The 11,329-nt window shown below is 38.1% G+C and overlaps 1 non-coding gene across 1 annotated transcript; it reads left to right on the top strand.

The window, feature by feature from the left end:
* Positions 1-6,750: 6,750 nt before the first annotated feature.
* Positions 6,751-6,858, top strand: LOC148543992 (small nucleolar RNA R71). The gene has a single exon (XR_015901148.1). It is a non-coding gene; the product is annotated as a small nucleolar RNA R71 (small nucleolar RNA).
* Positions 6,859-11,329: the final 4,471 nt, after the last annotated feature.

Below are 11,329 nucleotides of genomic sequence, written 5' to 3'. Positions count from 1 at the left end.
TGAAACGACGCTGGATTCGTGCGTTTAGCACAAATTCCAGCGACGCGATCGCATGCCCCATGCGATCGCGTCATTCACTCTTTTTGCCCTCTGCGCGATCGCGTCAACCACCTTTTTCGCTCCAGCCACGCGACCGCGTGCCCCACGTGGCCGAGTGGAGTCAAAAATATAATCCTCCTCCGTCACTGCTCCCCTCCGCGCCGCGACCCACCGCCGCCAACCGTCCCAACCGCAACCCCCCTTCCACCAGCAACACCACCTCTTTTCCCCTCCTTCCCCTACCCCCATCACCCTCTCTTTCCCCTGCCCCGAACAGCCGCGCCGCCGTACCCACCACCGCCAGCCGCCATGCCCACCACCGGACGCCACCATCATCACCACCCCAGCCACCTTTCTGCCTTTCCTCATTATTCGGCCTTCCAGGTTCCGCAACACGCAATCCCTTTTATCCGTTCGTAGGTTATTCTTATTTTTCCGTTTATGTTCATGTTTAGGCTAGTTAGATATGCATGTTGTAGTGGATTTTAGGTTGTTAGGTAGCCTAGGATGTGGTTAGTGGATTTAGGTTTGTTTACTTGCACTGTTCATGTTTCTATTTTATCAAATTTGCGAATCTGCTGTTGCTGTGATCTTGTTCATATGCTGTATTTCTTGTATATTGCTGCTCTTTACACTAAATTTTCATGCTTATATTCATTATATGTAACTGCAGCTTGATTTTTTAATTCATATGAACTGTTTGATTGCTGTTTATTTTCCAGGAAAATCCAATTTTAGCCGGAATGCTGCCCAAATTTTTATAAATCTTTTTGACTTTCATTCATGTTTTGATTTTGGAATCTTGAACTCTGTTTTCCTCTGCTTTAACCAAACCATTCATGAATGCCAAGGCATGCATTCTTATCCTCTTTGATTTCCTGGTTCCTAAACTGCAATTTTGATGTTTGATTCCTATTTTTACTTTCTTTATCTCTATTTGAATCTTCATCAAACTATTTTACTTGTTTGAATATGAGTTACCTATAGCTTCTACCTGTGATTACTTGTTACTTGGACTATTTTCATTATGCCTCTTACTTTAACCCATTTTTCACTAACTCACTAATTTTAACTCTAACCAATCTAACCTTTTCAAAACTTCTTTTTTTTGCTTTCTTTCACTTTCTTTTAACATTCTAACCAAGGCATGATGTTATTTTTTCTATTTAACTTGCATTCAATTACATTTTGGATTGTGATTTCTTCTTTTCAGACTTTTCACTCCTATACAATCCTAAATGCACATTTTACTTAACTCATATTCATTATCCTATTGCTCCTTTGCCACTTTGTGTTTTCTTTGATTATTTGCCTATTTGCTTTCCTATTTTTATTATATCTTGGTTTTCTTTTTTTCAGGATGTCAGATTCCTAGAGAAGGGAAAAAGGCAAGGTCACTACTGGCAAAAGGAAAAGAGGAGAAGCCTCCGTGTCTATCATCGACCTCATGCATGATGCCTCCTTGCAGGAGAAAGCCTTTACCCCGCAGGAGAAGGCCGACCAGCTACTTCCCGCCAATGACTCAATAAAGTTTGCAAACCGATACTGTGAGCTGAAGTATGCGGTGTTTGCAAACTCCAGGAACCTATACCTGGAACGGACTTTGAAGATCCCAGAAGAACTCTAGCAATATACCTCTGATCAAATCAAACAAAGAGGCTGGTTCTTTCTGGAGAGACCTCTGACTGAGGTTAATGCATCTTGGGTTAGGAAATTCTACTGAAACTACTTCAAAACTTCCCTAGATGCAGTGAACCTCAGAGGGAAGCAGATTCTGGTTACTGAGGAGGCAATAGAAGAGGTTCTGAAACTTCTGCCTAAGACTGATCAGACAGATGGTTATCAGAAAGCTGAGGAGGATATGCGCTTTATGCATTTTGACTGGGATGCAGTCAAGGCCCGGATTACCCTTGACCCGTTAGTTCCTTGGATCATGGGTCAGAACACCACCATGCCCAAAGGGATCAAGCGGATTTACCTGAATGATGAGGCTCGACTATGGCATCAGATATTCAGCAAATACATTATGCCGAGTACTCACGAGACTGAGATACCAGCCGCTATGATCACCCTCCTTTGGTGTGTAATAGAGGGTAAGGACCTGTACCTGCCACGGTTTATCCGGCACTATATGGCCAGGGTCCACGTCCGAGGCACTCTTCCCTTTCCCTATCTGGTTACACAGCTGGGCCGTCGAGCTGACGTGCCATGGGAGGATACTGATGAGAGGCCACCTGCTGCAGAGTGCAAGAAGCTTATCCCGCATAGCAGGAACTTCTTGGCCTTGGGCTACAGACCTCCATTCCTGACTGCCACTGCTGATGATACAGCTACACCATCTGCCGGTCCCTCTTCCTCCACTGCTGCACCATCCACCCCTGCCACCACCATTGCACCTCCACCTGCCACAGAGTCTGTCTATCATCTGGTGCACCGCTTGTTTCGACGACTTGACCAGATGGAGCGTCGCAACAAGCGACGCTATGAGCACCTGAAGCTGATGATACGATCCGGCGACATCCCCTCCGAGCCTGACACACCTTCTGAGGCATCTGAGGAGGAGGCAGATGCGCCCGAGGCAGAGACCCATCCCCAGGCAGACACCGAGCAGGCGGCACCACAGGCAGAGGTCCCACATCAGATCCAGGCTGCAGATCCTGAGATCCCCATTCAGACAGCCCCTCCTCTATAGCAGCCAAACCCCCAGCCAGCCACCACAGAGACACCAGCTACCATCCCTTCCAGTGATGACACCCATTCACACCCTGCTTGAGTGAGCATCAGGGACGATACTTCATTTTAAGTGTGGGGAGGTCGCCATCTCTGGCGTATTATTTTGGTGAACCACTACCGACTCTTTTTCTTTTATTTTGGATATTTTTCTGTATTTTTCTCTTTATTTTTATTTTTATTTTCTGAGTATTTATACATTGCTACTGTTTATGTATTTTTACTCTATTCCTGCATTTTGTATTTTTAGTTCATATTTTAGCCACTTAGTTGCAATTCTAACTTATTAGTTATAGAAATTGTGGATTGATTAGTATAGTTTACCCTTTTTAGCATAAGATAACTCAGAATAGATTGAAAAGAAAAAGGAAGTAAACTAGAGACTTTAACAGAATCAAAACAACCCACACCTTGTATATATAGCATTACATGTTAGTTAACAACACTTCATCAAGGAGAAACACTAGAATTTTAAAGCCATTCAATATAAGTTTTACATTGAGAATAATGAGAATTTTTAACTAAACCTGCATGACATACATAATTGATAAATGATTTTTGAGCTAGAGAACACATAGCCTGTGAGTTTTGAGCTTAATTGTATGGTTACATTTAAACCATGCTTTTTATTCCTGTGTGTTCCGCCCTTCTTTTATATTCTGATGTTCTTTACTTTGCTTTAATCTATATGTCCAATTATAGAATATAGAATATAGAATATAGATACATACCAAAAGAGTGATTGAGGCCATTATTTGATTTTAGCTCACTTATCTCAAAAATAACCTACCTTTCACATCACCCTTGTTAGCCCCCCTTGAGCCTTTAAATCCCTTTTTTATTTTATTAGCCACACTACTAGCCTTAAGCAGAAAAACAAAATAAAATTCCAAGTTGAATCCTTGGTTAACTTAAGATAGAAAATTATGAATAGTTTAAATGTGAAAAACCTATTGGAAACATGGATGATAAAAACAAAAGGTAGAAGAGTTGAAAAGAATAAAATAACTCAAACTAAGAAATTTTTGGGAAGCATGCTCATGAGAAATCAAAGTGATTAAATTACCATGTGCATTAAAAAAAAAAAACATAACATAAAAATTTCAGTATTTAATAAAGGGGATACAAAAGAATTCCCCAAATGCAAAAATAAAAGCAATGCACATGGAATAAGAACAAAAGTTGAAACATGAGCATGTAACATCCAAAAGTGGGAAAAATATGGGAAAATAGGTAAAGAAGTTTTGTTTTACTAAGTATGTATGTTAGGTGAGATCTTAGTCTAATTAAGGATTCACTTATTAGCTCACTTAGCCTTATACATATATCCTTACCTTTACCTTGGCCCCATTACAACCTAAATTAAAGACCTCATGATTTTTGGTATGACTGTATTCTATAATTGCTGAATGGTTAGATGAATAACAAAGTTATAGAAAGGAAGAATAAAAAGAGGAATAGAGTGATTGACCCAATAAACACTGAGTGAATAGAGAGTAAACACAAATCCAGTGAGGGTTCAATAGCTCATTAACATTTATCTCTGTTTGAATTATCTAATTGTCTTGCAAGTTCATAAAATGCTTTTTCTCCCATCTCAATTGTAAAAGTGCTTTATGATTATCTAAGGCTTGGCTATATATATACATATATGACTCCTTGAGAATGTGAATTAATTCAACTACATGCAAGCTTTATATTCAAGTGAGCGAATGAAAAAGTAGAATTGCATGATGCATCATTCATTTAGGTAGTTGCATTTAGATTAGATTGCATTGCATGACATTCCATCACTTTAACCTTACTTATTACCTTGGATTTAGCATGAGGACATGCTATTGTTTAAGTGTGGGGAGGTTGATAAACCCATATTTTATGATATACTTTGTGCTTAATTTGAGTGATTTATTCAATCCTTCACCCACTTATTCATATTAATTGCATGGTTTTACTTCTCCTTCCTTATTATGTGATGTATGTGAAAAACATGTTTCCTATGCTTTAAAATTAATTATTTTAATTACCTTTATTTCCATTCGATGCCGTGATTAGTGTGTTGAGTAGTTTCAGATCTTCTAAGGCAAGAATGACTCAAAGGATGGAAAGGAAACATACAAAAATGGAAGGAAAGCACAAAATGGAGTCCTTGAAGAAACTGGTATCCACGCGATCGCATGGACGACGCGATCGCGTGCCAAGCGCGAATCAACAGCGACGCGGCCGCATGACTAACGCGACCGCGCGCCTTAAGCAGAACGAATATGACGCGGTCGCATGACTGACGCGACCGCGTGGCAAAGAAAAGCTCCGAACGACGCGACCGCGTGACCCACGCGGATGCATGACAGAGGCCACGCACCAGAAATTGCAGAAAACGCTCCCAGCAATTTCTGAAGCCCTTTTTGTCCCAAATCCAAGTCCAGAAGGCATAGACCAGAGGTTATGAAGTGAGGAATACATCCATTCAGGGGGAGCTCGCCAATTTCCACTTTCCATGAATTAGATTTAGTTTAGAGAGAGATTATCTCTCTCTTTAGGATTAGGATTTAGATTTAGGATTTTTATTCACTTTCAGGATTATCTCTTTGATCAGGTTCAATATTCTTTTTATTTACTTTTGCAAGCTACTTTATGAATCCTTTCATGTTACAGATTACTCTTTTATTAATGTTATTTGAGGTATTTCCGTTTAATATTGATTACTCTTATTCATGCTATTGTTACTTTTACTCTGAAGACATTTTTATTCCAAGTAGATTTATTTTTCTCCTTTTGGTCTTGGTTAAGAAATCAGTAACTCAGGAGTTATCCAATTCAATAGCATAATTGATAATTGTTATATTTGTTAATTGAATTAAACTTCAATAATCCCAATCTTTTCTTAGGAAATAAATAGGATTTGAAGATCAAACTAATTAGTCCCTTGACTTTCCTTTATTTTAGTAAAGGTTGACCAAGTGGAATTAAGATTCGACTTTCATTGTTATTGATAAGGATAACTAAGTCTGGACTTCCAATTTCTCATACCTTGTCCAAAAGTTTGCTTTACAGTATTTATTTATTTTTAATTGCCATTTAAATTATTTGTCATATAACATATTCCCACCTTACTTCCAAAACCCCAATTTACAAACTCATAATCAATAATAAGAACATACATCCCTGCAATTCCTTGAGAAGACGACCCGAGGTTTAAATACTCGGTTATCAATTTTATAGGGGTTTGTTACTTGTGACAACCAAAACGTTTGCACGAAAGGGATTTTTGTTGGTTTAGAAACTATATCTACAACGCGACTGTTTTTATGACATTTTTTACTGGCAAAAATCTTGTTCGTCAGAGGACCTTGTTTCAGTCATGAAACTTTGAGTGGTCTCAGATAGATCAGAGATTATGGTTGCTAAGTCAGAGAGGCTCTGCTTGGAATTCTCTTTCTGTTGCTGAGAAGATGATAGAAAAGGTTTGCTATTGCCAAACCTGTTTCTCCCACCATTATTATTATTGAAGCCTTGTTGAGGCTTCTGTTGATCCTTCCATGAGAGATTAGGATGTTTCCTTCATGAAGGATTGTAAGTGTTTCCATAGGATTCTCCCATGTAATTCACTTCTTCCATTCCAGGATTCTCAGGGTCATAAGCTTCTCCTTCAGAGGAGGCTTCCTTAGTACTGCCGGATGCAGCTTGCATTCCAGTCAGACTCTGAGAAATCATATTGACTTGCTGAGTCAATATTTTATTCTGAGCCAATATGGCATTCAGAGTATCAATCTCCAGAACTCCTTTCTTCTGAGTCATCCCATTATTCACAGGATTTCTTTCAGAAGTGTACATGAACTGGTTATTTGCAACCATTTCAATGAGTTCCTGGGCTTCTTCAGGCGTCTTCTTCAGATGAAGAGATCCACCAGCAGAGTGGTCCAATGACATCTTGGACAATTCAGACAGACCATCATAGAATATACATAATATGCTCCATTCTAAAAGCATGTCAGAAGGACACCTTCTGATCAATTGCTTGTATCTTTCCCAAGCTTCATAGAGGGATTCACCTTCCTTCTGTCTGAAGGTTTGGACTTCCACTCTAAGCTTACTCAACTTTTGAGGTGGAAAGAACTTGGCCAAGAAAGCATTGACCAACTTTTCCCAAGAGTTCATGCTTTCTTTAGGTTGTGAGTCCAACCATATCCTAGCTTTGTCTTTTACAGCAAAAGGAAAAAGCATAAGTCTGTAGACCTCAGGATTAACCCCATTGGTCTTAACAGTGTCACAGATTTGCAAGAATTCAGCTAAGAACTGATGAGGATCTTCCAATGGAAGTCCATGAAACTTGCAATTCTGCTGCATCAGAGAAACTAATTGAGGCTTAAGCTCAAAGTTGTTTGCTCCAATTGCAGGAATTGAGATGCTTCTTCCATAGAAGTCAGAAGATGGTGCAGTAAAGTCACCAAGCATCTTCCTTGCATCTCCACCATTGTTATTGTTTTCGGCTGCCATAATTTCTTCTTTTTCAAAAATTTCTGTAAGGTCTTCTCCAGAGAGTTGTGCTTTAGCTTCCCTTAGCTTCCTCTTCAGAGTCCTTTCAGGTTCAAGATCAGCTTCAACAAGAATGTCTTTATCCTTGTTCCTGCTCATATGAAAAAAAAAAGAGAACAGAAAAGAAGAAGAATCCTCTATGTCACAGTATAGAGATTCCTTTATGTGAGTAGAAGAAGAGAAGAATGAGAATAGAGAAGGAGGAGGAATTCAAACACAGAGAGATGGAGGGGGTTTGAATTTTAAGAAGAGAAGTGTTAGTAAATAAATAAAATAAATAGAAAGAGATGAGAGGGAGAACACTTTGAATGTCAAGATGAACACCAAGAACACTTTGAATGTCAAGATGAACACCAAGAATATATTTTTGAAAATTTTTAAGAAAAGAAAGACATGCAAGACACCAAACTTAGAATTTTTTAATGTTTAGACACTATGAATTTGAAAATGCATATGAAAAACAAGAAAAGACACAAAACAAGAAAAATTAAAGATCAAACAAAGACAATCATCAAGAACAACTTGAAGATCAAGAAAGAACACATGCATGAATTTTCAAAAATTTAAAGAAAAATTAAAAAGATGCAATTGACACCAAACTTAAAATTTGACACTAGACTTAAACAAGAAACATAAAATTTTTGGTTTTTATGGTTTTATTAATTTTTTGTATTTTTTGAAAATTATTTTGGAAAAAGAAAATAAAGAAATTCAAAAATTTTTAATAAGAATTCCAGGAATCATGCAATGTTAGTCTAAAGCTTCGGTCCAAAAGAATTAGACATGGCCAAATGGCCAGCCAAGTTTTAGCAGAGCAAGACATATAACAGCCAAATTGATGGGAATCCAAAGGCTCCTGCAATGATATTCTAAAGCTCCGATCCAAAAGATTAGACATGGCTTAATAGTCAGCCAAGCTTTAACATAACAAAGACAGGCATGTCCTTTTTGCAATGGAAAGTGGAAACCTCAGTCCAAAAGATTAGACATGGCTTAACAGCCAGCCAGGTTTCAACATATCTCATGAAACTCTAGAATTCATTCTTAAAAATTTTGAAGAACACAATTTTTTTTTGGATTTTTCGAAAACATATATATATATATATATATATATATATATATTTGAATTTTTTCGAAAATAAAAATAAAAAGCTTAAACATAAAATAAAATTACCTAATCTAAGCAACAAGATGAACCGTCAGTTGTCCAAACTCGAACAATCCCCGGCAACGGCGCCAAAAACTTGGTGCACGAAATTGTGATTCACACTTTTCACAACTCCGGTGCAACTAACCAGCAAGTGCACTGGGTCGTCCAAATAATACCTTACGTGAGTAAGGGTCGATCCCATTGAGATTGTCGACTTGAAGCAAGCTATGGTCATTCTTGTAAATCTCAGTCAGGCGGATTCAAATGGTTATGCAGTTTTAATAATTAAAAGACAAATAAAACATGAAATAAGATAAAGTTACTTATGTAATTTATTGGTGGGAATTTCAGATAAGTGTCTGGAGATGCTTTGTTGCTTCTGAACCTCTGCTTTCCTATTGCCTTCTTCCAACCATGCGTGCTCCCTTCCATGGCAAGCTGTAAGATCCTCTCAGTGAAAATGGTCCTCTACGGTTTCTGCACGGCTAATCAATTGTTGGATTTCTCATCTCGGATGAAAAATACCAGGCACAGCTACTGCATGGCTAATCATCTGTCGGTTCCCGCTAGCGTCGAAATAGGATCCATTGATCCTTTTGCACACTGTCACTGCGCCCAACGTTTTCAGGTTTGAAGCTCGTTACAGTCATCCCTTCCCGGATCCTACTCAGAATACCACAGACAAGGTTTAGACTTCCGGATCCCAGGAATGCTGCCAATGGTTCTAGCCTATACCACGAAGATACTAATCTCACAGACTCGATCGATGTATTAGATATCCAAGAGAATATACTCCGGCTGTCATCCAATGACTACGTTGAACATCATGTAGACAACTTGTGGTTGTCAGACACGCGAATCTTGGCTAAGCGAGTAACGAAGATAGTGGGTGATTGTCACGGGTCACCCCTTCATTCTAACTTAACTGAATTAAGTACAAGAGTATATCTTGGAGAAGAAGTAGGCATGAATTGAAGGAAAAACAATAGTACTTGCATTAATTCATGAAGAACAGCAGAGCTCTACACCTTAATCTATGGGGTGTAGAAACTCAACCGTAGAAAATACATAAGTGAAAGAAGGTCTAGGCATGGCCGTGAGGCCAGCCTCCCAACGTGAACAATAGTCTATGATAGCATAAGATTCCAAAAGATGGTCAAAAGACGAAAATAAATCTCTAGAAGTAGTTTTTATACTAAACTAGTAACCTAGGGTTACAGAAAATGAGTAACTAAGTGCAGATAGTGCAGAAATCCACTTTCGGAGCCCAGTTGTTGTGTGCTTGGGCTGAGCATTGAAGCTTTTTCGTGCTTAGGCTATTCTTGGAGTTAAACGCCAGCATTGGTGCCAGTTTGGGCGTTTTATGCCAGTTTTAGTGCCAGTTCTGGCGTTTTATGCCAGAATTCTTTGGTCTGCGTTTGGAAACCAGTTTGGGCCATCAAATCTTGGGTAAAGAATAAACTATTATATATTGCTAGAAAGCCCAGGATGTCTACTTTCCAACTCAATTAAGAGCGCACCAATTGGGCTTCTGTAGCTCCAGAAAATTCTCTTCGAGTGCAGGGAGGTCAGAATCCAATAGCATCTGAAGTCCTTTTTCAGCCTCTGAATCAGATTTTTGCTCAGGTCCCTCAATTTCAGCCAGAAAATACCTGAAATCACAGAAAAACACACAAACTCATAGCAAAGTCCAAAAATGTAATTTTTGAATAAAAACTAATAAAAATATAATAAAAAGTAGCTAAAACATACTAAAAACTATGTAAAAACAATGCCAAAAGGGTATAAATTATCCGCTCATCACAACACCAAACTTAAATTATTACTTGTCCCCAAGCAACTAAAAACAAAATAGGATAAAAAGAAGAGAAGATACAATGAATTCCAAATATCAATGAAGCTCATTTCCAATTAGATGAGTGGGGCTAGTGGCTTTTTGCTTTTGAACAGTTTTGGCATCTCACTTTATCCTTTGAAGTTTAGAATGATTGGCATCCATAGGAACTTAGAATTCAGATAGTGTTATTGATTCTCCTAGTTTAGTATGTTGATTCTTGAACACAGCTACTTTATGAGTCTTGGCCGTGACCCTAAGCATTTTATTTTCCAGTATTACCACCGGATACATAAATGCCACAGACACATAACTGGGTGAACCTTTTCAGATTGTGACTCAGCTTTGCTAGAGTCCCCATTTAGTGGTGCCCAGAGCTCTTAAGCACACTCTTTTTGCTTTGGACCACGACTTTAACCGCTCAATCTCAAGCTTTTCACTTGACACCTTCACGCCACAAGCACATGGTTAGGGACAGCTTGAGTTAGCCGCTTAGGCTAGGATTTTATTCCTTTGAGTCCTCCTATCCATTAATGCTCAAAGCCTTGGATCCTTTTTACCATTGCCTTTTGGTTTAAAGGACTATTGGCTTTTTCTGCTTGCTTTTTCTTTTTCTTTCTTTTTTTCTTTATTTTATTTTTTTTTTGCCACTTTTTTTTGCAAGCTTTTCACTGCTTTTTCTTTCTTCAAAAATTAATTTTATGATTTTTCAGATTATCAACAACATTTTTCCTTTTTTATTATTCTTTCAAGAGTCAACAATTTTAACATTCATAAACAACAATATAAAAAATATGCACTGTTTAAGCATTCATTCAGAAAACAAAAAGTATTGCCACCACATCAAAATAATTAGATTATTTTCAAGATGTAATTTGAAATTTATGTACTTCTTTTTCTTTTTTCAGAAAACATTTTTTTCATTTAAGAAAGGTGAAGGATTCATAGCTTTAAGACATAGACACTAAACACTAATGATCATGTAATAAGGACACAAACATAGATAAAACATAGAGCATAGAAATCGAAAAACAGAAAAATAA

Source organism: Arachis ipaensis, chromosome B9 (genome assembly GCF_059453495.1).
Source record: "Arachis ipaensis isolate K30076 ecotype BB chromosome B9, ASM5945349v1, whole genome shotgun sequence".
In the NCBI taxonomy this organism is placed as follows: domain Eukaryota; kingdom Viridiplantae; phylum Streptophyta; class Magnoliopsida; order Fabales; family Fabaceae; genus Arachis; species Arachis ipaensis.
The sequence above is the reverse complement of the archived record's forward strand: the minus strand, read 5'-3'. Positions and strand labels throughout refer to the sequence as shown.